The following is a 27,954-nucleotide window of genomic DNA, read 5'->3' as shown; positions in this document are numbered from 1 at the left end:
GCAGTGCCACAGGCTGATTGCCTCCATGCCACGCCGCATTGAAGCATCCTGGGCCTCCATAACACCTCAGCAGTGCCACAGGCTGATTGCCTCCATGCCACGCCGCATTGAAGCCTCCTGGGCCTCCATAACACCTCAGCAGTGCCACAGGCTGATTGCCTCCATGCCACGCCGCATTGAAGCAGTCATTTCTGCAAAAGGATTACCGACCAAGTATTGAGTGCAGAACTGAACATAATTATTTGAAGGTTGACTTTTTTTGTATTAAAAACACTTTTCTTTTATTGGTCGGATGAAATATGCAAATTTTTTTAGATAGGAATTTTGGGTTTTCATGAGCTGTATGCCAAAATCATCAATATTAAAACAATAAAAGGCTTGAACTACTTCAGTTGGTTTGTAATGAATCTAAAATATATGAAAGTCTAATGTTTATCAGTACATTACAGAAAATAATGAACTTTATCACAATATGCTAATTTTTTTAGAAGGACCTGTATATATATATATATATATATATATATATATTTCAGCTAACTAACTATCTAATGTAATGACTCAGCAAAGCACAAAGCACAGCAATGTCACTGCTCTCTCAGAACTGCAAAAAACTGCAGAAAATGGTTGCTGGGGAGGTTCCTATATAGTAAGGGGTCGGCAACTTTCCTATTGGTTGCTAGGGATGTTGCTAAGCTCAAACAAAGATATTGCAGCCTCCTCATTGGCCCATAAGCGAGAAGCAGTGAGGGATCACATGGGTAATGATAAAAAAAAATCTAGAATATTCGCAATTACGAAGATATAGCATTATACTCTAGATCTTCCAATTCTCGAAGTGCCGATGGTCCCGATAAATATTTGCGATTAGAATATTTGCAATCAACACTACTAGTAATGCCCTCTGTGCTAGTAATGCCCATTGTGCCCCCTTAACAGTAATAATGCCGTCTGTGCCCCCTTCATAGTAGAAATGCCCTCTGTGCACTGTGCCCCCTCTATAATAGAAATACCCATTATGCCCCCTTCATAATAGCAATGCCCATTGTTCCCCCTCCAGAGTACAAATACCCATTGTGTGTCCTCTGTGTTAACAAAATAAAATTAAAAAACACACAGTACCTCCTCACCTTGTCCTGTTCCTGAAGCTCGCAGTCCTCTCTACCCTGCAGACACAGATCGCTCTGCAGCACTGTGTGGGTGGAGCTTATGCAGATTTCTGGGCTGCCGGCTCCGCCCACACAGGCCGGCAGCGCGATCTGTGTCTGCAGGCTGAATGGTGAAGCGGGGAGAAGTCTTCCTGCTTCACCATCTTCACCATTCAGAGCGCCACTGGCCTGAGGAAGGGGAGGAGCGCGGGGAGCTGAGTGGTGAGGGACACACGCAGCTCCCTGCGCTCCAGCAATGAGCGCTTCTATCTGTATTGATGGAAGTGCTCTCATTGCTTCTGGGCTCTAGCACCCCAAGTGGACCGCCCCCCCCTTAGCACGCCACTGCAGAGGAGGGTCTAGGCACAAATGGCGACAAGACAAAAAATTTTGGTTGCCATCTGAAGCACTGAAATAGCCTTCAGAATGTGTTCTAAGGCCAAGTTGTTATGGAACAGTGGAATAGATCAGTTGTCCACAACCGCCGGGCCGCGGCCCAGGACCTGGAAGATTGTTTGCCGGGCAGCGGCAATCAGGGCCGTCTTTAACGTGGTACTAATGAAGCGCTTCCATTATGGAAGCGCTTTATTAGTACAGGAGTACCAGGAAGCGGTGAAGGATCTGTACTCACTGCTTCCTAGTCCTCGGTTCGGCTATTGGCTGTGCAGGGCTGCGCACAGCATGAGAGCACACTGTGACCTCACACTGTGCACTGCAATACACAGCCAACAGCAGGATGAAGAGGATCGCGATGGTGAGGAGCGGTGGCGTCCAGGAGCAGGAGAGCTAACTGTTCAGGGTGCACCGAATTAGGTGCAACCGTGATGAAGGTCCGCTGGATGAACTTAGGTATCAGGTTGGAGCTGCCGTGTCCAGAAGAACCTAGGGCGACAGCCAAGTCGCCATTTGGTGGAATACTAGAAATAATGACGGTTCCAGTCACGACTTTTGTGGTCTGGCGAGCTGGTGGACGTGAGGCGCAAATCACAACCGGAATTGGAAAATACAGGTTTATTGAGAGAACGCATTTCGGGGTGCACATGACCCCTTTATCAAATCTACAAGAAACATAAATCATAACAAAAAAGTATATACATGTACAATTTGTACTCAAAGGGGGGGCGGAATTGTAGGTATAAAAAGCGAGGGTTTGATAAAACTCACATTAATAGTCAAAAATAAGAATTAAGAATAATATGAAGAGTGGAAATATCTTTCAATTAAAATGGAATAAAAAGTGCTATGAGATGAGTAAAATATGGCTGAAGCGCTGTGGCTTTGCTATTGTACTTGGTCAGGCGATGCTGTGTAATAAAATACAGTTATGACCTCTTTCCTCTATAGAGTCTTTATCCATCCAGAAAGTCATTATATACCCGAAAAAACCACTGGCAACACCACTCAAAAAAGGAGTTTATGGAGAAAATCGGGTGCAAGGTCCAAGTATGGTAACAGGTGCTTACCCACTTATGTAGAATAAAAAAAATCGGACTGCACTCCAAACGCATCTTCAATGAAACAGTGTGTTTTTATTCACCCATATGGTGGCAAAGAGCGACGTTTCGGCTCATACATGAGCCTTTCTCACGTATGGGCCGAAACGTCGCTCTTTGCCACCATATTAGTGAATAAAAACACACTGTTTCATTGAAGATACTTTTGGAGTGCAGTCCGATTTTTATTTTTTATATATATATCTTTTATATTATTATATTTTTCTTCTCTTCTACATTTTGTCTTTTGTACATGGGGGGCTGATGGCTGACATAAAGGGCTGATGGCTGAAATATGGCTGATAGCTGACATAAGGGGCTAACGGCTGACATGGGGGGTTGATGGCTGGCTGACATGAGGGCTTATGGATGACATCGGTGGCTGATGGCTGCCTTACATGGGGGCTGATGGCTGACATGGGGGCTAATAGATGGCTAAAGGTTGGGGGGTTGGTCTGAGGCATTGGGGGTCTGATCTGAGGTCTGATTGACATTGGGGTCTGATTAGGGCTGTCAGCAGAGGTCTTATTAACATTGGGGGTCTGATTGCGTATCTGACCTGAGGTGTAATGGAAAATATTTTTTTCTTATTGTTCTCCTCTAAAACCTAGGTGCATCTAATAGGGCGAAAAATACGGTACAGTGCAGCAGAGACCCTAGTCAGTTTTTTCAAAAGTGGGCTATAAGTGCCCTTGCGTCTTATGGGGTGAATGCTGGCAATTTACATAGCAGTCTGCGATGTTGCAGCATTGCAGATTGTGATGTATTAGTGAGGAGGGACTGTAGTAGACGGGGAGAGCGGCGGGGCAGTACAGGAACTGTACTCTGGCCCCGACACTCAGTATGTACTGTATTATACGTAGTGTTAATCATTAGATCTAAACTGAATAATGATGTGCTCCCCCTGCTCACCGGTACATGTCACGCTCCTGTAGTAAGCACTAGCAGCGAGCAGGCAGGCCGGGCGGCCATAACTCACGGAGGTCACGTGCCTGCTCCGCCTACTTTATGAATGAAGTTGGCGGAGCAGGCACGTGACCTCAGTGACCAATGAATGTGTTGTCATTGGCCTAGAAAAAAAGAAGGCAGTGGTGCTACTGTGAGCGCTGATGCCTTCTCCAATAGTTCATCAGTGGGAGTTCCAGCTGTTAAATCTCCATTGTTCAGGTACTGATAACCTATCCTAAGAATAGGTTATCGGTATTAAAGTCTCGTAAAACCACATTAAGTTAATGCAGGTCCTACAATGAAGCTCCACATTTCCTACAATCTAAACGTTAAAATGGCTTCTCCTATGAGTGAGTTCTCTCGTGTCTAGAAAGAGTTGATTTGTGACTAAAAGACTTCCCACATTCTGAGCATAAAAAGGGCTTCTCCCCTGTGTGAACTCGCTGATGTGCAACAAGTTGCGATTTCCCACTGCAACACTTCCCACATTCAGGACACATAAATGGCTTCCCCCCCGTGTGACTTCTCTGATGTTCTACAAGCATTGATTTCGCACGAAAACACTTCCCACATTCAGGACACATAAATGGCTTCTCACCTGTGTGAGTTCTCTCATGTGTAACAAGATATGATTTTGTACTAAAACTCTTCCCACATTCTGAACATGAAAATGCCTTCTCACCTGTGTGAGTTCTCTGATGTGTACCAAGATATTGTTTTGTACTAAAACTCTTCCCACATTCTGAACATGAAAATGGCTTCTCACCTGTGTGAGTTCTCTGATGTGTACCAAGATATGATTTTGTACTAAAACTCTTCCCACATTCTGAACATGAAAATGGCTTCTTCCCTGTGTGAGTTCTCTGATGCCGAATAAAATTTGATTGACGGGTAAAACATTTCCCACATTCTGAACATGAAAATGGCTTCTCCCCTAAGTGGATTCTTAGATGGTCCACAAGATTTGATTTCGCACTAAAACACTTCCCACATTCAGGACATTGAAATGGCTTCTCCCCAGTGTGAGTTCTCTGATGTCTATAAAAGTGCGATTTCTGACTAAAACGTTTCCCACATTCTGAACATGAATGCAGCTCCTCTCCTGTGTGAGTCCTCTGATGTCCAACTAGAATGAATTTTGTGGTAAAAGATTTTCCGCATTCTGAACATGAATAAGGCTTCTCTCCTGTGTGAGTCCTCTGATGTCCAACTAGAATGAATTTTGTGGTAAAAGATTTTCCGCATTCTGAACATGAATAAGGCTTCTCTCCTCTGTGAGTCCTCTGATGTCCAACTAGAATGAATTTTGTGGCAAAAGATTTTCCGCATTCTGAACATGAATAAGGCTTCTCTCCTCTGTGAGTCCTCTGATGTCCAACTAGAATGAATTTTGTGGCAAAAGATTTTCCGCATTCTGAACATGAATAAGGCTTCTCTCCTGTGTGAATTCTCTGATGTCCAACTAGAATAAATTTCCTGGAAAAATATTTCCCACATTCAGAGCATGAAAATGATTTGCGATGATTTCTCTTATGCAAAGAAAGATTAGATTTTTTTTTAAAATGTTTCTCACATTTCTGTTTAGTTCTTGTTTTGCCAATCAGTAATTGATTACATAAACTTTTCTTGTGACCAGTGGTGTCAGTGGAAAGATCTTCGCTTTGAAAGACTGAAGGTACATTAGGAGTTATTGAATTAGCTTGTGTGGTATTATCTTCTACTTCATGATAGGAAGATAAATTGAAGTATCCATGGAAGCTGCTCAACCCATCTTCACCTAGAAAATTAAACAAAATTTTAATATTTCCCCAAAGCAAATGATTTTTTATCATTTAAGGTTTACTAAAACAATAGTAAGTCAGGATCAGGAAACAAAGTAAATCAGAAATGTAATAACACCGGATAATGTACAATTTAGCAAGAGAATCACATTTACTTGTATAACATTTAGGAAGTTCTTAGTCTGCAAAGTTCCCAGAATTGAATCCCTTGTAGAGATGGCAAAGGGTGTTTCTATCCAGACCGTACAGTATAATACATCCCAATGTCAACAGACAACACAAGCTGCCCCAAAGTGTATAGGATAGATATCATGAATGGAAGCAAATTTGGCATAAACATGTACCCACCGCCTGAGTATACGCCCACTGTATGGCCCTAACATATGCTCTATGTCACCCATATGCTTAACAAACTTTTCACACTTTGGGGAACATTATTAATGAATGAACACCAGGTTTTCACTTACCTTTACCAGTGCCAATCGGATTGTGGCTGTGAGGGTCCACTGCTAGGATTAGCTAAAGCTTGTGTGACCACCTACTGCACTTTCATGGGGCCTGTGTCATTTCTGGACATTACCTAGACCTACTCTTATACATGCTAAATTGCAAAACACATTTCCCTTCCTTTTTCTTTTTTTTTACTTTAATACTTTTTTCATAATTTCAAGAAATGGCAGCCCTATCAAATACATCAAACATCTAGTTTCTCAATGTGAACCTATCACAGGGCTGCTGCCAAAGAGAAATTCATAGGTACAAACCCCACAATCACAATCCCTCTGGTGGAGCGAGGTAGCTACAACCTTTTACCATATGGACCACAATTTGGACCATACCTGTAGCTTATTTTGGGAAATATGTGTTGAATGGAACCGGCACTCAAACAATCGGAACACACGTGGGATTGTTTTAAACTTATAAAACTTTTATTAAATAATATGTTTTTTGTGCACTTCTAAAAAAATATATAAAAAAATATATAAAAACATCAAAATAATATACTGCTGCACACATTCAATTCAAGGCTTTCAGTAAAGAAGAGTCGTTACTATGCTGCCCTGTAGGTTCGCTATACCATATGTCGCTGCATCCGTATCCCGCTTGTTTGATGGGACTAATGAATCGCAGCCGTCTATGGTCGAGCGACCTATTTGTAGGGCTATTTATATGGCTCCTTACAAATTGACAGTTTCAAGCAGATGGTTATATGGATAGTCCCTGCGACAGATATATAGTATAGCTTTCAAGCAACAACTCGCATTGTATAATATACCAGTCCTCTAGCGAAGTTTTCTCAAGGCTCCGAGTGTATCACCCAGGCAAAGTCGGTAGTTCGGTAAAGTTTTTAAAGTCCCACCTGTATTAGCACAGAGATATAGCGTAGCTCCACGTATATTTCTATCGATTGTATGAATTACTCACTGCGTTCCGTATGGGTTCACTATATGCGTCCCGTAGTCGGTTGTTAGCGTGGCGTCCCACGCTTCTACCTTTCTCCGGTATGTTTGTATTACTTCCGGCTCTGCTGAAATCTCGCCTTTAGTCTCGCGGGAATCTTGTGTCGGGTAGTTATTTCGTGAATCCCAATACGGTGTTCGGTATATGTGAGTTAGCTGGAGTTCTTTCTGTCTTTGTTTGAGATTATCAATAGTCAATCCTTCTGTACATGGCCATGCACCGTCTCACAGGTAACACCCAGACGCGTTTCGAGATGCTATCTCTTCATCAGTGGGTCGCCTGTGAGTTATGGTGTCTTAGTTCTTATACTCTCCTCTTAATTGTTTGATTGATCACACTTGTTATCGCTATGAGATCCAGTTCACAATTGGTTTATCTTTTTCTCTGTGATTCTGTCATTTCCTCAGTTGTTCACCATCATTAAAGCTTTTATGCATCAGCTACTTTTCGAAATATCGAATAGTATCGATATTGTACAATATAAAATAAAGCATATAGTATAAAAAATGTCATATAAAATGTGACATAAAATGTGACATAAAAGGGAAATACAAGAATGCAATATAGAAAGATTTTTTTGAAAAAGTCTTTTTCACATAGGTACATTTCTATTAGCCAGGGGTTATCTGTCTGTCCTTGCTTTCCCATTACTATTTTCGATATATTATTGTTTCTTTTTTTCTCTATTTGAATCCTCAACTCTACCAGTTTTTTTATTTTTTTCTCCTAATAGAGGTAATTTTTACTTAAATGGGCTATATGTTTAGCATGTAATTCGTTCATCCTACAGTATTAGAATCTCATTCTATTTCATTCAAGGCAGATTTCTCATGTATGTCTTTGTTTACAGCTGTATGGAGTGATTCTACATTTTTATGGGGAGGCAGGTTTCTCATAGTGCTGTCTATCTTCTATCTACGCATTCATTCGTAACTATATGGTGTAATCCTGCATTTTCATGGAGGGACCTTTATAGAGGGACATCTTAAACAGAGGGTTTTTATCTTTGAGAATATCTGAAGTGTCTCCTCGAGACTCCACCTACATGTCATAGATCGTCCTCTCTATCTAGTTTCTAGGTATGACTGTATGGTTCCCCTGTTCGTCACCATACTGTTCAGGTCTGATGGATCTGTATTTTATATAAAACCAAAAATTTCTAGGTCTGAGTTTAGTCCTGCAGGGAGAAGACTCCCAAAGTCGTATATTCTCCTGGACTCTGCCCGTGACATTCGCATAATGTGATTCCCCCCCCCTCCAGTGTATGTCTACCTTCTCCAGGGCCACGAATGAGAAGCCCCTGGGGTCACTATTGTGTACCATTTTGAAATGGTTCGATAGGGAATGGTTTTCATATCCCTTCCTGATGTTGTTTAGATGTTCTGTGATTCTGACCCTCAGGGGTCTCTTCGTTCTGCCAATATATTGTTTCTGGCAGGGGCACTGGAAAAGGTAGACAACACTGGAGGAATCACACGTTAAGCAACCCCTAATGTCCATTGTGAATTGATTCTGAGTAGATTGAACCCTAGTGGTCTTTCTCGGGAATGTTGAATTTTTACACCCTGAGCATCTCCCGCATCTGTAGAAACCATCATCCATTTTCAGCCAATTTTGTAATGTGGGTTTGATTTTTTTATTTTGATTTTTTATTGAAGGTGCAATCTTTATACCCAAATTGGGAGCTTTAGTGAAGGTGATTAAGGGGGAGGTGTGCAGTGAAGGTCCAATGATTTTGTCTCTTAGTAAAAAGTGCCAGTGTTGGTTTATAATATGACGTATCTGTTTGGCTTGTGTATTATACGGTAAAATTAATCTTAACTCACATTCCTCATTTATGTTTTTCTGGGTATTGGACTGAAAAAAGTTTTTTCTCTCTGCTCTTTTTATTTTTTCCAGGGCATCTATCAGGACTTTTTCGGGGTAATTCTTACTCTCAAATTGCCGTTTCATTTTTAGGGCCTCTGTCTCAAAGTCTGTTTCGTCGGTACAGTTTCGCTTGATGCGGCGAAACTGTCCCGAAGGGATATTTAACAGCCACTGGGGTAAGTGGCAGCTTGTGAATGGTATAAAGCTATTTTTAGCCGTTGGCTTATAATAGGTTTGGCATATATATCTGTTGTTACGTTGGGTGATCTGTATGTCCAGGAATTCTATGGATTCTTCTTTTATTTTGGACAAAAAAGTCAAATTTTGGTCATTTTGGTTCAGGGCCTCTAAGAATTGATGTAACTCGTCTGTATCTTTTTTCCAGATGAATAGGACGTCGTCGATGTAGCGACGCCATAGGGCCAGGCTCGACCCCAGTTTCGGGTTAATGTTTTCACATTCCCACTGTGCTAAGAATAGATTTGCATAACTGGGGCGAACCTGGTCCCCATGGCTGTCCCACATAGCTGTAAGTAGTGCTCACCCTCAAAATAAAAGTGATTGTGGTGGAGTATAAATTGGATTCCCTCCATCAGATATTCTATTTGTCTAGTACATATGGTGCCATCTACTTCCAATTGTGATTTTACAGCTGCTATACCTTGATCGTGTCTTATGCTTGTGTAGAGGGACTGGACATCTAGGGTGCCAATGATCCAGTCTGGCTCTACATCTAAGTCCTCAAGCGTTTTAATAATATCTGTGGTATCTCGGATATATGATTTGGTTCTTCTAACTACTGGCTGTAATATTGTATCAATATACTGGGAAAGGTTAGAGGTCAATGAACCTATCCCAGATATTATAGGCCGCCCTGGTGGATTCTCCTGACATTTGTGGATTTTGGGCAGACAGTAGAAGATGGGGAGTCTTCCCTGTGTGCCCAAAATGAAATTGCGTTCTTGATCTGATAGAATGCTGTCCTTTTAGACCTCTATCACAATAATTAATGAGGCTCTTTTTAAATTCCTGCCCTGGGTCTCCTTTTAACTTTTTGTATGTGACTGTATCACTCAGTTGTCTAAGGCATTCATCTGTATATTGTGTGGTATTCATAACCACTATGCCCCCCCCCCTTATCTGCGGGGCGTATTGTGATATTTTCTTGTTTTGTAATTCTTTAATAGCACGGATCTCTCCCTCTGTTAAATTATTTCTTTGACTTTCGTCTATCTTTGATTTTTCTCAAATCATTCTCGACCGATCTTTGAAACGTTGCCATCTCATGGCCAATCTCATTTTTTGGAAATTTCTTAGATTTATTTCTTAGATTTGTATGTTGTATCTCTCCCTCATTTATTTTCACTTGGGGCTCTACTATTATCGGATTTTTTAAGTAATGTTTCCTCAAACATAATCTTCTCATGAATTTTTGCAGTCCTATAAATGTGTCAAATTTATTAAGTTTAGACGTCGGTTTAGACGTCGGTGCGAATTTCAACCCTTTATCTAGAAGTTTTAACTGTGTGTTAGAAAGTGTTGTAGAGCTTATATTAATGATGGAATCTAATGCACTTATTAATTTCTCCTAGAGGTCTAAAGGACAGCATTCTATCAGATCAAGAACGCAATTTCATTTTGGGCACACAGGGAAGACTCCCCATCTTCTACTGTCTGCCCAAAATACACAAATGCCAGGAAAATCCACCAGGGCGGCCTATAATATCTGGGATAGGTTCATTGACCTCTAACCTTTCCCAGTATATTGACACAATATTACAGCCCGTAGTTAGAAGAACCAAATCGTATATTCGGGATACCACAGATATTATTAAAACGCTTGAGGACTTAGATGTAGAGCCAGACTGGATCATTGGCACCCTAGATGTCCAGTCCCTCTACACAAGCATAAGACACGATCAAGGTATAGCAGCTGTAAAATCACAATTGGAAGTAGATGGCACCATATGTACTAGACAAATAGAATATCTGATGGAGGGAATCCAATTTATACTCCACCACAATCACTTTTATTTTGAGGGTGAGCACTACTTACAGCTATGTGGGACAGCCATGGGGACCAGGTTCGCCCCAGTTATGCAAATCTATTCTTAGCACAGTGGGAATGTGAAAACATTAACCCGAAACTGGGGTCGAGCCTGGCCCTATGGCGTCGTTACATCGCCGACGTCCTATTCATCTGGAAAAAAAGATACAGACGAGTTACATCAATTCTTAGAGGCCCTGAACCAAAATGACCAAAATTTGACTTTTTTGTCCAAAATAAAAGAAGAATCCATAGAATTCCTGGACATACAGATCACCCAACGTAACAACAGATATATATGCCAAACCTATTATAAGCCAACGGCTAAAAATAGCTTTATACCATTCACAAGCTGCCACTTACCCCAGTGGCTGTTAAATATTCCTTCGGGACAGTTTCGCCGCATTAAGCGAAACTGTACCGACGAAACAGACTTCGAGACAGAGGCCCTAAAAATGAAATGTCAATTTGAGAGTAAGAACTACCCCGAAAAAGTCCTGATAGATGCCCTAGAAAAAATAAAAAGAGCTGAGAGAAAAACCTTTTTTCAGCCCAATACCCAGAAAAACATAAATGAGGAATGTGAGTTGAGATTAATTTTACCGTATAATACACAAGCCAAACAGATACGTCATATTATAAACCAACACTGGCACTTTTTATTAAGAGACAAAATCATTGGACCTTCACTGCACACCTCCCCTTTAATCACCTTTACTAAAGCTCCCAATTTGGGTATAAAGATTGCACCTTCAATAAAAAATCAAAATCAAAAAATCAAACCCACATTACAAAATTGGCTGAAAATGGATGATGGTTTCTACAGATGCGGGAGATGCTCAGGGTGTAAAAATTCAACATTCCCGAGAAAGACCACTAGGGTTCAATCTACTCAGAATCAATTCACAATGGACATTAGGGGTTGCTTAACGTGTGATTCCTCCAGTGTTGTCTACCTTTTCCAGTGCCCCTGCCAGAAACAATATATTGGCAGAACGAAGAGACCCCTGAGGGTCAGAATCACAGAACATCTAAACAACATCAGGAAGGGATATGAAAACCATTCCCTATCGAACCATTTCAAAATGGTACACAATAGTGACCCCAGGGGCTTCTCATTCGTGGCCCTGGAGAAGGTAGACATACACTGGAGGGGGGGGGAATCACATTATGAGAATGTCACGGGCAGAGTCCAGGAGAATATACGACTTTGGGAGTCTTCTCCCTGCAGGACTAAATTCAGACCTAGAAATTTTTGGTTTTATATAAAATACAGATCCATCAGACCTGAACATATGGTGACAAACAGGGGAACCATACAGTCATACCTAGAAACGAGATAGAGAGGACGATCTATGACATGTAGGTGGAGTCTCGAGGAGACACTTCAGATATTTTCAAAGATAAAAACCCTTCTGTTTAGATGTCCCTCTATAAAGGTCCCTCCATGAAAATGCAGGATTACACCATATAGTTACGAATGAATGCGTAGATAGAAGATAGACAGCACTATGAGAAACCTGCCTCCCCATAAAAATGTAGAATCACTCCATACAGCTGTAAACAAAGACATACATGAGAAATCTGCCTTGAATGAAATAGAATGAGATTCTAATACTGTAGGATGAACGAATTACATGCTAAACATATAGCCCATTTAAGTAAAAATTACCTCTATTAGGAGAAAAAAATAAAAAAACTGGTAGAGTTGAGGATTCAAATAGAGAAAAAAAGAAACAATAATATATCGAAAATAGTAATGGGAAAGCAAGGACAGACAGATAACCCCTGGCTAATAGAAATGTACCTATGTGAAAAAGACTTTTTCAAAAAAATCTTTCTATATTGCATTCTTGTATTTCCCTTTTTATGTCACATTTTATGTCACATTTTATATGACATTTTTTATACTATATGCTTTATTTTATATTGTACAATATCGATACTATTCGATATTTCGAAAAGTAGCTGATGCATAAAAGCTTTAATGATGGTGAACAACTGAGGAAATGACAGAATCACAGAGAAAAAGATAAACCAATTGTGAACTGGATCTCATAGCGATAACAAGTGTGATCAATCAAACAATTAAGAGGAGAGTATAAGAACTAAGACACCATAACTCACAGGCGACCCACTGATGAAGAGATAGCATCTCGAAACGCGTCTGGGTGTTACCTGTGAGACGGTGCATGGCCATGTACAGAAGGATTGACTATTGATAATCTCAAACAAAGACAGAAAGAACTCCAGCTAACTCACATATACGGAACACCGTATTGGGATTCACGAAATAATTACCCGACACAAGACTCTCGCGAGACTAAAGGCGAGATTTCAGCAGAGCCTGGAAGTAATACAAACATACCGGAGAAAGGTGGAAGCGTGGGACGCCACGCTAACAACCGACTACGGGACGCATATAGTGAACCCATACGGAACGCAGTGAGTAATACATACAATCGATAGAAATATACGTGGAGCTACGCTATATCTCTGTGCTAATACAGGTGGGACTTTAAAAACTTTACCGAACTACCGACTTTGCTTGGGTGATACACTCGGAGCCTTGAGAAAACTTCGCTAGAGGACTGGATGCATTATACAATGCGAGCTGTTGCTTGAAAGCTATACTATATATCTGTCGCAGGGACTATCCATATAACCATCTGCTTGTAACTGTCAATTTGTAAGGAGCCATACAAATAGCCCTACAAATAGGTCGCTCGACCATAGACGGCTGCGATTCATTAGTCCCATCAAACAAGCGGGATACGGATGCAGCGACATATGGTATAGCGAACCTACAGGGCAGCATAGTAACGACTCTTCTTTACTGAAAGCCTTGAATTGAATGTGTGCAGCAGTATATTATTTTGATGTTTTTATATGTTTTTATATATTTTTTTATATATTTTTTTAGAAGTGCACAAAAAACATATTATTTAATAAAAGTTTTATAAGTTTAAAACAATCCCACGTGTGTTCCGATTGTTTGAGTGCCGGTTCCATTCAACACATATTTATGCAGCACAGAATTAGGGGTGTGTCTTCTTGAACCTGTGCACCAACTGTGACAATTCAGAGTGAGCCATCTGCTTATTACCTATTGTGAACTATTTTGGGAAATATGTCTAATCCTTTCATATGCCTTCACTTTATCAACCAAACTGAGCCAGTTATTTCTATCAGGAGCAGCTCTAGCCATCCACCCACGTGCTATAATCACTCTAGCCAACATGAGAACCATAGAGATTAGTTTAAACTTATAAGCTGATCCTTGATCTTTCTCTATGTCCCCTAATATGGCAACTTGGGCATTAAAAGGCAATTGTACCCCAGTCCTATTTTTGACAGTCCCATATACATCCTGCCAAAAAAATCTGAACATATCTGCAAGACCAGCATAGATGCATGAAGTCCACAAACTCGTGGTCCCCCCCTGGGGCAACCCTAGTTAAGCCCCCCATACATCCTTGAGTCGAGCAGAAGATAAATATAACTGGTGTACCAAATGGAACTGTATTACAGTGTGATTAGTAGTCACTGAACATCTACTCATGTTGCAATAAATCCTGTCCCAATCTGACTGAACCAATCTGGGAACCTCACATCTCCATCTCCCCCAACTTGGAAATGATTCCCTACATACCATGCCATAGATCAAACCCCTATATATATATGTGATAACTTACTCTTCCCCTCCTGTACCTTAGTCAAAATCTCTATAAATCTATTATTTTCTACTGTAAATAATGGAGACTGACCTGTAAGCAGAGTGCAATTGTCTATATCTAAACCAATTAGTCTTACGAGTGCGAAATCGCTTCTAATGTAGAAATAACCCCATCCCTAAAAAGTTGTGAAATATAGTGAATGCCCTAGCCCAGAACCTGTCTTGAGATATGTTTAAGAACTCGCCCAGTTGAACATTTCCCCAAAGTAGAGTAAAATCTAATGCAGCAGTGACCCCTAATAGCTTTCCCGTATAATCCCAAACTCTAATGCAAAGATTCACCATGACACGGCACGCAGGTCTTCTCCTTTGCTTCAACTGTCCGATTTCCAGCAACACAAGTCACCTACCAAATATTTTATCACAGGGTCAGACTGCCACTCTCTTATCGTTTGTAGCTGAGCTGCTAGGTAAGAACTAAAGATGAGCGAATCGAAGCTGACAAAGTCGAATTCATTCAAAATTTCATGAAAAATTCGATTCTGAACGAATGTAAATTTCCTCGCGCTTCGTGGTAACGAATCACAATTTTTCCTAACATGGCTACAATGGCGGCTACACGTGTGAGGACATGGGGCAAGGAGCTCTGGGAAGGCAGGATGACCCATAATGCCATGCATGCAGCCAATCAGCAGCCAGCCAGCCTGGTGATGTCACAGCCCTATAAATACGGCAGCCATATTAGAATCTGCCATTCACCAGCGTACTTTGTTCAGGGAAAGACGTGTATGCAGGCGCTAGGGAGAGTGAAAGAAAACATAATTGTGAAAAAACGCAAAAAAAGCCATTTACTAGTGCAGGGAAAGGATAGTGAGGAATCATTTCACAGGCAGGGAGAGACGTGTGCAGATGCTAGGGAGAGTCATAGGAAAAACCTCATTGTGAAAAAGAGCGATTTACAAGTGCAGGGAAACATTATTTGGGGATCCATATAGCCATTATACAGCTCTGTCATTCCAGCAATTAGTTATTGGGGTGCAAGTGTTATGTTGAAAAGCCTTTAGTGGCTTATATCTGTGGAAAAAGAGAAATATATACTCTGTTCACTTCTGCAGCTATATATGTTGAAAGCGTTTAGTGCCCTATTATAGTACAATACGAGAAAAATAGACGCAGTTCAAATTTGCTGTTAATTGCGCTAAAAGCGTTTGTTGCCATATTTCTAGAGAAAAATAGAAAAATAGACGCAGTTCACATTTGGTGTTATTTGCTCTAAAAGAGTTTATTGTCAGTTCAGTACAATACAAGAAAAATAGACGCTATTTACATTTGGTGTTATCTGCGCTAAAAGCGTTTGTTGTCATATCTCTAGAGAAAAAGAGAAAAATATATACGCAGTTAACTTTTTCAGTTATTTCCGCTAAAATCATTTAGTGGCCTATTTCAGTCCAAAAAGAAAAATATATTCTGGGCTTTTAGGGGCGTTTTAATTTGCTTTTAATTTATTTAATTCAGCTAAAAGTATGTCAGACAGAGAAGTGACAGGCCATGCACAGAGGAGTGGCAGAGGCATAAATGTTTCTGGCGCACGCACAGGACGCAGCACAGTAAGGGGGCGTGGCAGCAGGAGTCGCAGCGAGAGGCTTGAGCTCCTGGTATCATCTAGTGGTTGGGTCTTGACCAGCAACCCAGCGATTCTTGATTGGTTAACTCGGTCATCCACTTCATCCCAAGTGACATCAGACACCCCCAGCCAACAGTCGGTGGGTTCATCAGACACAACCCTTAGTTGGAATGTCCCGGGAGCAGACCCTGTGCCTTCATCTGTCCTCAACCTGCCTTTGTCCTTTTCTGCTCCTTCAGCCAGAGAAGTATTATATGCTGTGGGCTCAGCTCCCCTATACAGCGAGGACGAGCTACTAGAGGACAGTCAGCAGCTACAGGCCAGCCAAGATCTCGAGGAAACATCCGCCGCTTCCTCCGCTAGGCGGGCAAGTAGTGATGAGGAGAGTGGCGTTCGAGGTAGTGTTCTGAGCGGTCAGGCTCCTGACTCAGAGACCGTCGAGGAGGACATCAGTGACGTGCAGACACTACTCGATGATGATGAAGCCGATCACACTTGGTATCCGGATGAAGAAGGGGCTTCATCATCATCGGGAAAAGACGGTGGCAGCTTGCCCGTGAGGCAGCGGCTGAACCAGCAAGGTGGTAGCACGGCTGGGAGTCAGCAGGGTGGCAGCAGTGGCAGGTCGGCAGCCAAACACAGCAGCCTACCTAGCCGGAAAGGAGTGGTGCACGGGTTCACGGAAGCAGCGGCACTAGCAATCACTCAGTGCGGAGTGTTGGGAGTAAAATCAACTACTTGGTGGTGTAGCATTTTTTTGTCAAGACGCTGGAGAAGGTGAACATGGCCATATGTAGAATCTGTGGGCAGAAGGTGAAGCGTGGCCAGGGTGCCAAATGTTCAGAGTGTCAAATGTTGGCACCACGGCCCTCTGTCAACATATGCAGCGTCACCATAAAGTGGCCTGGGACAACCGTGGCTCTGATGTGGTGGTCCACTCTTCCGCAGCAACCGCTGTATCACCCAGCCTCACGCACCCCATTGCAGGCAGTCAAGGCTACACCACCTCAGTCGAAGGGAGCTATCTGTCTGTCACATCGTCTGCTGGTCCTGATGCTCCTGCTCCTCCTCGTCAGTCATTCCGTCAGCAATCAATCAGTGAAGCAATTGCCAAGAGACAGAAGTATGTATGCACGCATTCAACGACGCAGAAGCTGAATGTGCTCCTGACCAAGCTGCTGGTGCTGCAGTCCCTCCCTTTCCAGGTACCATAACTTATGGAATTCTTAGATAATCCGAGCCTTGTACGCCAAACTTGAATACATAAATTCGCTCATCCCTAGTGCCCAGCCCAGCACACCAAGTGTTACTTTGAACATCAAAATGGTGGATTATTGATCCTTCTCCTCACACAGGGCCAGCCCAGCACACCGAGTGTTTGAGCATCAAAATGGTGGATTATTAATCCCTGTATCATACAGGGATTGATAATACACCAGATTGATGTTCAAAAACTTGGTGTGCTGGGCTCGGCACCTGAGAAGAGAAGCATCAATAGTAATCCACCATTTTGATATTCAAACACTTGGTGTGCGATTAATAATCCACCATTTTGATGGTCAAACACACTTGGTGTGCTGGGATGGGCACCTGTAAGCAGTGGCAGAGAGACTGAGGCCAGCAGCCGCCATCTCAGTCAGATTAGAGCAAAAGCTGCAGAGTGGCTGCAATCTGACTAAAATGGCTGCTGCTGGCCTCAGTGACTCTCTCTGCCACTTCTGCTCTGATTGAGTGCCCCTATCACACTCACACAGCCCACTGCCCTGCCCTGCTGCCCATCATTAACATTCATTCAAATTTACTATGGAGCTTTGGCTGCTGCTCACTCTGGCTACTGCTGGAAGCAGGCCCTCCTTGCTTGCTGCGCCACTTCTTGCTGCCCCCACAGACCCAGCCCACGGTCTGAAGAATCTGGCTGCTGGGCACTGAGAAGACTGGGGTGGGCATTAGGTCACACACAGACACACTCACAGATGGGTGCGTGGGGCCATGTGTGGACACATCGGTGGCTGGCGAGTGTAAGCACTGCAGCTTCTCCTTCTGTGCCGGAGGAGGCGGAGCTCAGCGCTCTGAATCCTCTCCTCAGCACTCTTCCTACCTTGTTCCAGCCTTCCACCGTGACGCTGACGGGGGGCAGGACCTGGGTCGGCTGTTACTATCTGAAGCAGGTAGCGCCTCATTCAAGCGCTGCTGCTGCAGATGATTAATTTGCTATATTAACTACTGGTCGTGCAAAATGGGGCGTTTGGGATGGCAAATCGGCATGGCCCCCTCACTCACTCTGGGCCCTGGTGGCTACTGAACTGTTCTTAACAAAATGGAGCAGCAGCTCAGGCAAGATCAAATAAGAAAAAAAAGAAATCTGGAAAGTAATTAGTATTTCGTTTTAGTTAGTACAAAATACATGTATATATTACCATTTGGGGGATGCAAAGTGCTCTTGAATTATTTTCTCCCAAGCATCATGAATACGAATGAGCGAATCGACTTTGGATGAAACATCCGAAGTCAATTTGCATAAAACTTTGGTCCAATACTGTACGGAGCGAGCTCTTTGTGCTGTATTAGAATGTATTGGTTCACATGAGCCGAAGTTATTACTTGTCGAAGTCTAGATTAATTTTTACTGTAAAAAAACATTTCCCGAACTCGTTCGGTTCCAAGGTACCACTTGTCATGGAAGGTCTACAGTCATGGAAGGTCTCCTCTTACCTGCTGGTGTGAGGGACTGGGGATTCTCCATCATGGCGTCCTTGTACAGATCTTTGTGTTCTTCTAAATACTTCCCACTCTTCCATGGTGAAATAGACAGCGACATCCTGACACCTTATAGGAACCTGACAACACAAGGATACAGTCATTACCAGACCCCTCCCTTGGCGTTATTGTATAATGTCCCAGCATTCCCAGCAGCGCTCACCTCTCCGCTCAGCAGCTCAGTGATCCTGGTGGTAAGTTCTAGGATCTTCTGCTCATGTATCAGTGAATGAGGTGGAGGCTCGGTGATGGGGCTCTGGGTCCTGCTCCATCCTCCTGACACACGGGGTGTCACACACTCACCAGACGACTTCTTCACTACTGTGTAATCCTGTGTATAGGGAGACGCCGATCACTACAGAGATTCTAAGAATCCTTCACCTTTCCAGACCTTTCCCTGTTTTATTACTAGAGATAAGAGTGATGTCATGTGAAACTCTCACCTCTCCAGTTATCAAGGAGATGATCTCCAGAGTGAGGTCTAATATCCTTGTAGCCATGTGGCGTCTGTCCTTGTACAGATCCTTGTGTTCTTCTAAAAACTCCGACTCCTCCATGGAGAAATAGACAGCGACATCCTGACACCTTATAGGAACCTGACAACACAAGGACACAGTCATTACCAGACCCCTCCCTTGGCGTTATTGTATAATGTCCCAGCATTTCCAGCAGCGCTCACCTCTCCGCTCAGCAGCTCAGTGATCCTGGTGGCAAGTTCTAGGATCTTCTGCTCATGTATCAGGGAATGAGGTGGAGGCTCGGTGATGGGGCTCTGGGTCCTGCTCCATCCTCCTGACACACGGGGTGTCACACACTCAACAGACGACTTCTTCACTTCTGTGAAATCCTGTGTATGGGGAGACGCCGATCACTACAGAGATTCTAAGAATACTTCACCTTTCCAGACATTTCCCTGTTTTATTACTATGTTACTAGAGATAAGGGCCCTTGCACACGACTGTATACCCGACGAGAGATATGGTCCATGAGCGGGCCATATGTCCTGGAGCGGCATTGATCGTGTGCACGGGAGCACACCGCATCATAGATTACAAATATGCTGTGCACGTCAGGGTCCAGTGCCGGATCCAGAGCCTGGTCTCGAGAGGGGCACTTCCAGATTGTTATGTGGCGGCGGGCAGAAAATAATGTGGTGCTTATAGACTACACAGTGTAGAGGTATACTGTATATTGTGTGGCACAGTGTATGCTATATGTGTATAACATAAAAATATTTCACATGAAAACTTACAATTACTTGGCTTGGCTCTTGGGGATCTCGGACACCACTTCAACACTTTGGCCGGGGGCTTGGTGGAGCTGGGAGAGGCTGGTGCCACTACTAGGGGGCTCATACCATGGGTGAGTAATAAAGCCCATCATAATGCCCCCCCAGTAGAAATTCTCCTTCTCCCCCCTTGTAATGCCCCCAGTTAAGCTAATGTCCCCATTGTGCCCCCATAATGTGCAAGTATAAAATGCCCCTATATAGTGCCCCCAGTAAATGCCCCCATAGTGCTCCTCTTCCCCCTTTCCTCCTAGTGCCCTCCATAATGTACCAGTATAAAATACCCCACATATAGTTCCCCAGTAGTGTCCCCCATAATTTGCAAGTAAAAATACCACTTCTTAGCGCCCCCCGTAGATGACCCCATAGTACCCACCATTATGTGCCCCAGAATATAATGCTACTGTACAGAACCCCCCATATAAAATACCCCTTCTTTGTGGCCTCAGTAGATGCCCCTATAGTGCCCACCAATAATGTGCCAGTAATAAGTTCCCCCAATAATGTGCCCAGTAATAAGTGCCCCCATAGATGCCCCCCAATCATGTGCCAGTAACAAGAGCCCCCCAATCATGTTCCAGTAACAAGAGCCCCCCCCCCAATCATGTGCCAGTAACAAGAGCCCCCCCAATCATGTGCTAGTAACAAGTATTGTACATATAAAAAAAAAAAAAAACAGTTATACTTACCTCCATGTCAGTGATGAGATGAAGGCCTCTTCCGGCCTGTGCCCCGCGCTGTATGGCCCAGGCGGCACGAAGACGCACCGGCCTAGCCGGCAGCCTTTCAGAGGAACAGGGAAGGGACACGCCTCTCCCTCCCCTGCCGCAGCAGCACAGCCATCTGTATCGCAGTCCTGAGGATGGTGATACAGATTAATATGGAGATGAACGCTTCCACAATGGAAGCGCTTATCTCCCTGTGCCATGCCGCCGCCCCCCCACTTTTCACAAGGGCCGCGCCACCAGCTCGGAATGGGGGGGAAATTGCCCCGTTGCCCACCTCCGGATCTGCCAGTGGTCGGGCCGCTCGCGGGACTATTGTCCTGCACTCATAAGATCATATGAGTGCAGGAAAATAGTACCGCAGACGACCTGACGTGCACAGCATAATTGTAATCTATGATGCGGTGTGCTCCCGTGCGCACGATCAATGCCGCTCCAGGACATATGGCCCGCTCACGGACCGTATCTCTCGGAGGGCATACAGCCATGTGCAAGGGCCCTAAGAGTGATGTCTTGTGAAACTCTCACCTCTCCAGTTATCAAGGAGATGATCTCCAGGGTGAGGTCTAATATCCTTGAAGCCATGAGATTTCTGTCCTTCTCCATCCTTGATGGGCCATTGATGGAAAGGACCATCAGCTTTAAAAAGAAGAGAGTCCTGAACCTAAGGAACATGAGGGAAACATGGAGGATTGAGAGAAAAATCACATCTGGATGAACATATTACATGAAGTTAAGTGTCTTACAAATGGAGTATAGTATTACCGATCGTGTACTATGGAGGTGACTACAGATAGGCAAAAAAATTCTAAATGAATCAGATTCTTTATAAATTCCTATAAAACTCTACTTAAAAAAATATCAGAATTTTTGGTGATTTGATACGGATGAACTGTACAAAATGGCACCCACAATTTTACATTTCAAATGTCAGTACAGTAATGAGGGAAACAGGGCAGAGATGAAGATGGAGAATCACATGACCATTACCCACAATTAGGGATGAGCGAACCCGAACTGTATAGTTCGGGTTCGTACCGAATTTTGGGGTGTCCGTGACACGGACCCGAACCCGAACATTTTCGTAAAAGTCCGGGTTCGGTGTTCGTCGCTTTCTTGGCGCTTTTTGAAAGGCTGCAAAGCAGCCAATCAACAAGCGTCATACTACTTGCCCCAAGAGGCCGTCACAGCCATGCCTACTATTGGCATGGCTGTGATTGGCCAGAGCACCATGTGACCCAGCCTCTATTTAAGCTGGAGTCACATAGCGCCGCCCGTCACTCTGCTCTGATTAGCGTAGGGAGAGGTTGCAGCTGCGACGTTAGGGCGAGATTAGGCTGATTAACTCCTCCAAAGGACTTCATTCAGTTATTGATCTGCAGCTGTGGATCATTGAACTGCTGCTATTCAATTGCTCACTGTTTTTAGGCTGCACAGAGCGTTTTTCATTCACTTTTTTCTGGGGTGATCGGCGGCCATTTTGTGTCTTGTGGTGCGCCAGCACAAGCTGCGACCAAGTGCATTTAACCCTCAATGGTGTGGTTGTTTTTTGGCTAAAGCCTACATCAGGGTGAAGCTGTCACACCAAGTGCATATTACCATCAATAGTGTGGTTATTTTTTGTCCATATCCCAGTCTAATTCTGTCTGTAAACGTATACCTGTCACCCAGCGCCTAAATAATAGGCCTCAAATTTATATTCATCTAAATCTGTGGTTATTGCTGTGGCTGGTCAAGTTATTTAGTGTCCGTCAAAGCACAGTTTTTGTTCTGGGTTGAAATACAATTCCCAATTTCCTAATTCAGTGGTTTCTGCTGTATCAGAGCTACTTTAAATCTATCCCTAAAAGGGTATATAATATTCAAGGTGCACATAGGGTCATTCTCAATAACTTCACACACACGCTACTGTGCATATCCAAGTCTAATTCTGTCTGTAAACCTATACCTGTCACCCAGCGCCTAAATACTAGGCCTCAAATTTATAGTCAGCTAAATCTGTGGTTACTGCTGTGCCTGTATTAGTGTAATACGGTACCTAAATAGATAGCCAGATAGTGTTAGGTGTCTGTAAAAAAAAGGCCTGAATTTGAATTCAATACATTGGGCCAAATAATATTTTTGTTGTTGTGGTGAACGATAACAATGAGGAAAACATCTAGTAAAAGGACGCGGACATGGTCGTGGTGGTGTTAGTGGACCCTCTGGTGCTGGGAGAGGACGTGGCCGTTCTGCCACAGCCACACGTCCTAGTGTACCAACTACCTCAGGTCCCAGTAGCCGCCATAATTTACAGCGATATTTGGTGGGGCCCAATGCCGTTCTAAGGATGGTAAGGCCTGAGCAGGTACGGCATTAGTCAATTGGGTGGCCGACAGTGGATCCAGCACGTTCACATTATCTCCCACCCAGTCTTCTGCAGAAAGCGCACAGATGGCGCCTGAAAACCAACCCCATCAGTCTGTCACATCACCCCCATGCATACCAGGGAAACTGTCTGAGCCTCAAGTTATGCAGCAGTCTCTTATGCTGTTTAAAGACTCTGCTGGCAGGGTTTTCCAAGGGCATCCACCTAGCCCTTCCCCAGCGGTGGAAGACATAGAATGCACTGACGCACAACCTCTTATGTTTCCTGATGATGAGGACATGGGAATACCACCTCAGCATGTCTCTGATGATTACGAAACACAGGTGCCAACTGCTGCGTCTTTCTGCAGTGTGCAGACTGAACAGGAGGTCAGGGATCAAGACTGCGTGGAAGACGATGCAGGGGATGATGAGGTCCTAGACCCCACATGGAATGAAGGTCGTGCCACTGACTTTCACAGTTCGGAGGAAGAGGCAGTGGTGAGACCGAGCCAACAGCGTAGCAAAAGAGGGAGCAGTGGGCAAAAGCAGAACACCCGCCGCCAAGAGACTCCGCCTGCTACTGACCGCCGCCATCTGGGACCGAGCACCCCAAAGGCAGCTTCAAGGAGTTCCCTGGCATGGCACTTCTTCAAACAATGTGCTGACGACAAGACCTGAGTGGTTTGCACGCTGTGGCATCAGAGCCTGAAGCGAGGCATTAACGTTCTGAACCTTAGCACAACCTGCATGACCAGGCACCTGCATGCAAAGCATGAACTGCAGTGGAGTAAACACCTTAAAACCAAGGAAGTCACTCAGGCTCCCCCTGCTACCTCTTCTGCTGCTGCCGCCTCGGCCTCTTCCTCAGCCTCTGGAGGAACGTTGGCACCTGCCGCCCAGCAAACAGGGGATGTACCACCAACACCACCACCTCCGTCACCAAGCATCTCAACCATGTCACACGGCAGCGTTCAGCTCTCCATCTCACAAACATTTGAGAGAAAGCGTAATTTCCCACCTAGCCACCCTCGATCCCTGGCCCTGAATGCCAGCATTTCTAAACTACTGGCCTATGAAATGCTGTCATTCAGGCTGGTGGACACAGACAGCTTCAAACAGCTCATGTCGCTTGCTGTCCCACAGTATGTTGTTCCCAGCCAGCACTACTTCTCCAAGAGAGCCGTGCCTTCCCTGCACAACCAAGTATCCGATAAAATCAAGTGTGCACTGCGCAACGCCATCTGTGGCAAGGTCCACCTAACCACAGATACGTGGACCAGTAAGCACGGCCAGGGACGCTATATCTCCCTAACTGCACACTGGGTAAATGTAGTGGCAGCTGGGCCCCAGGCGGAGAGCTGTTTGGCGCACGTCCTTCCGCCGCCAAGGATCGCAGGGCAACATTCTTTGCCTCCTGTTGACACCTCCTCCTACTCAGCTTCCTCCTCCTCTTCTTCCACCTGCTCATCCAGTCAGCCACACACCTTCACCATCAACTTCAGCACAGCCCGGGGTAAACATCAGCAGGCCATTCTGAAACTCATATGTTTGGGGGACAGGCCCCACACCGCACAGGAGTTGTGGTGGGGTATAGATCAACAGACCGACGAGTGGTTGCTGCCGGTGATCCTCAAGCCCGGCCTGGTGGTGTGCGATAATGGGCGAAATCTCGTTGCAGCTCTGGGACTAGCCGGTTTGACGCACATCCCTTGCTTGGCGCATGTGCTGAATTTGGTGGTGCAGAAGTTCATTCACAACTACCCCGACATGTCAGAGCTGCTGCATAAAGTGCGGGCCGTCTGTTCGCGCTTCCTGCGTTCACATCCTGCCGCTGCTCGCCTGTCTGCGCTACAGCGTAACTTCGGCCTTCCCGCTCACCGCCTCATATGCGACGTGCCCACCAGGTGGAACTCCACCTTGCACATGCTGGACAGACTGTGCGAGCAGCAGCAGGCCATAGTGGAGCTTCAGCTGCAGCACGCACGGGTCAGTCGCACTGCGGAACAGCACCACTTCACCACCAATGACTGGGCCTCCATGCGAGACCTGTGTGCCCTGTTGCGCTGTTTCCGAGTACTCCACCAACATGGCCAGTGGCGATGACGCCAATACCACTTCTATGTCTCCTTGAGAAAACACTGAGGGCGATGATGGAAGAGGAGGTAGCCCAGGAGGAGGAGGAGGAGAAGGAAGAGGTGTCATTTTTAGCACTTTCAGGCCAGTCTCTTCGAAGTGACTCAGAGGGAGGTTTTTTGCAACAGCAGAGGCCAGGTACAAATGTGGCCAGCCAGAGCCCACTACTGGAGGACGAGGAGGACGAGGATGAGGAGGAGGTGGAGGAGGATGAGGATGAAGCATGGTCACAGCAGGGTGGCACCCAACGCAGCTCGGGCCCATCACTGGTGCGTGGCTGGGGGGAAACGCAGGACGATGACGATACGCCTCCCACAGAGGACAGCTTGTCCTTACCCCTGGGCAGCCTGGCACACATGAGCGACTACATGCTGCAGTGCCTGCGCAACGACAGCAGAGTTGCCCACATTTTAACGTGTGCGGACTACTGGGTTGCCACCCTGCTCACGGTACAATGACAATGTGCCCACCTTACTTCCTGCACTGGAGCGTGATAGGAAGATGCGTGAGTACAAGCGCATGTTGGTAGACGCGCTACTGAGAGCATTCCCAAATGTCACAGGGGAACAAGTGGAAGCCCAAGGCCAAGGCAGAGGAAGGAGCAAGAGGTCGCCAAGGCAGCTGTGTCACGGCCAGCTCCTCTGAGGGCAGGGTTAGCATGGCAGAGATGTGGAAAAGTTTTGTCAACACGCCACAGCTAACTGCACCACCACCTGATACGCAACGTGTTAGCAGGAGGCAACATTTCACTAACATGGTGGAACAGTACGTGTGCACACCCCTCCACGTACTGACTGATGGTTCGGCCCCATTCAACTTCTGGGTCTCTAAATTGTCCACGTGGCCAGAGCTAGCCTTTTATGCCTTGGAGGTGCTGGCCTGCCCGGCGGTCAGCGTTTTGTCTGAACGTGTATTCAGCACGGCAGGGGGCGTCAATACAGACAAACGCAGCCGCCTGTCTACAGCCAATGTGGACAAGCTGATGTTCATAAAAATTAACCAGGCATGGATCCCACAGGACCTGTCCATCCCTTGTGCAGATTAGACATTAACTACCTCCCCTTAACCATATATTATTGTACTCCAGGGCACTTCCTCATTCAATCCTATTTTTATTTTCATTTTACCATTATATTGCGGGGCAACCCAAAGTTAAATGAACCTCTCCTCTGTCTGGGTGCCGGGGCCTAAATTTATGACAATGGACTGTTCCAGTGTTGGGTGACGTGAAGCCTGATTCTCTGCTATGACATGAAGACTGATTCTCTGCTGACATGAAGCCAGATTCTCTGTTACGGGACCTCTCTCCTCTGCCTGGGTGCCGGGGCCTAAATTTATGACAATGGACTGTTCCAGTGTTGGGTGACGTCAAGCATGATTCTCTGCTATGATACGAAGACTGATTCTCTGCTGACATGAAGCCAGATTCTCTGTCACGGGACCTCTCTCCTCTGCCTGGGCCTAAATATATGACAATGGACTGTTACAGTGGTGGGTGACGTGAAGCCTGATTCTCTGCTATGACATGCAGACTGATTCTCTGCTATGACATGCAGACTGATTCTCTGCTGACATGTAGCCAGATTCTCTGTTATGGGACCTCTCTCCTCTGCCTGGGTGCCTGGGCCTAAATATATGACAATGGACTGTTACAGTGGTGGCTGACGTGAAGCCTGATTCTCTGCTATGACATGCAGACTGATTCTCTGCTATGACATGCAGACTGATTCTCTGCTGACATGAAGCCAGATTCTCTGTTACGGGACCTCTCTCCTCTGCCTGGGTGCCGGGGCCTAAATTTATGACAATGGACTGTTCCAGTGGTGGGTGACGTGAAGCATGATTTTCTGCTATGATATGAAGACTGATTCTCTGCTGACGTGAAGCCAGATTCTCTGCTATGGGACCTCTCTCCAATTGATATTGGTTAATTTTTATTTATTTTATTTTTATTCATTTCCCTATCCACATTTGTTTGCAGGGGATTTACCTACATGTTGCTGCCTTTTGCAGCCCTCTAGCCCTTTCCTGGGCTGTTTTACAGCCTTTTTAGTGCCGAAAAGTTCGGGTCCCCATTGACTTCAATGGGGTTCGGGTTCGGGACGAAGTTCGGGTCGGGTTCGGATCCCGAACCCGAACATTTCCGGGAAGTTCGGACGAACTTCTCGAACATCCAGGTGTTTGCTCAACTCTACTTACTGGTAATCGGATTTTCCAGACCCCACGAGAGTACCACAGAGAGCGGGATCCACCCCCAGGGACAGGAAACCTACAGAATAAAAGGTGGAGCCTCTCTACCCTGTCAGTGGATTTCAGAGCAAGAGAGGGACTCCTACTCATATTAAATAATTAATCAAGCAATAACATCAATATGACCAAAAAAACATTTTTATTTTATTTTTTTGTGCTCCGGAAAGAACCAAGAACTCATGACAGAGAGGGAATAAGGAAGGGTGCCTTCGTGGGGTCTGGAAAATCCGATTACCGATAAGTGTAATCATCATTTTTCCACTCCACCACGACAGCACCACAGAGAGAATTACAGTGGATAACGACCTTCCTTAGGGAGGGACCACCGCTTGTAAAACCTTCCTACCAAAAGAAAGATCAGAGGAAGAGTACAGATCCAAACCATAGTGTCGGAAAAAAGTACAGGGA

At 44.8% G+C, this 27,954-nt stretch overlaps 2 protein-coding genes across 5 annotated transcripts in view; one reads left to right on the top strand and one right to left on the bottom strand.

The window, feature by feature from the left end:
• LOC122934762 (gastrula zinc finger protein XlCGF57.1-like) overlaps nt 1-27,954 on the top strand; it is a 956,305-nt gene that overhangs the window by 506,377 nt on the left and 421,974 nt on the right. The gene's annotated exons all lie outside the window — the stretch shown is intronic.
• LOC122934783 (zinc finger protein OZF-like) overlaps nt 1-27,954 on the bottom strand; it is a 493,591-nt gene that overhangs the window by 67,007 nt on the left and 398,630 nt on the right. Inside the window, exons 1-2 of one of the 4 annotated variants that reach the window (XM_044290481.1) lie at nt 19,481-19,525; nt 19,245-19,397 (exon numbers count right to left, since the gene is read on the bottom strand). The exons of the other annotated variants lie outside the window; for them this stretch is intronic. The gene's annotated coding sequence lies outside the window, so the exon portion shown is untranslated. Of the gene's footprint in view, nt 1-19,244; nt 19,398-19,480; nt 19,526-27,954 lie in introns of those variants that run through there. 4 annotated transcript variants of the gene reach the window in all.

This window comes from Bufo gargarizans, chromosome 4 (assembly GCF_014858855.1).
Source record: "Bufo gargarizans isolate SCDJY-AF-19 chromosome 4, ASM1485885v1, whole genome shotgun sequence".
Classification (NCBI taxonomy): Eukaryota; Metazoa; Chordata; class Amphibia; order Anura; family Bufonidae; genus Bufo; species Bufo gargarizans.
The sequence above is the reverse complement of the archived record's forward strand: the minus strand, read 5'-3'. Positions and strand labels throughout refer to the sequence as shown.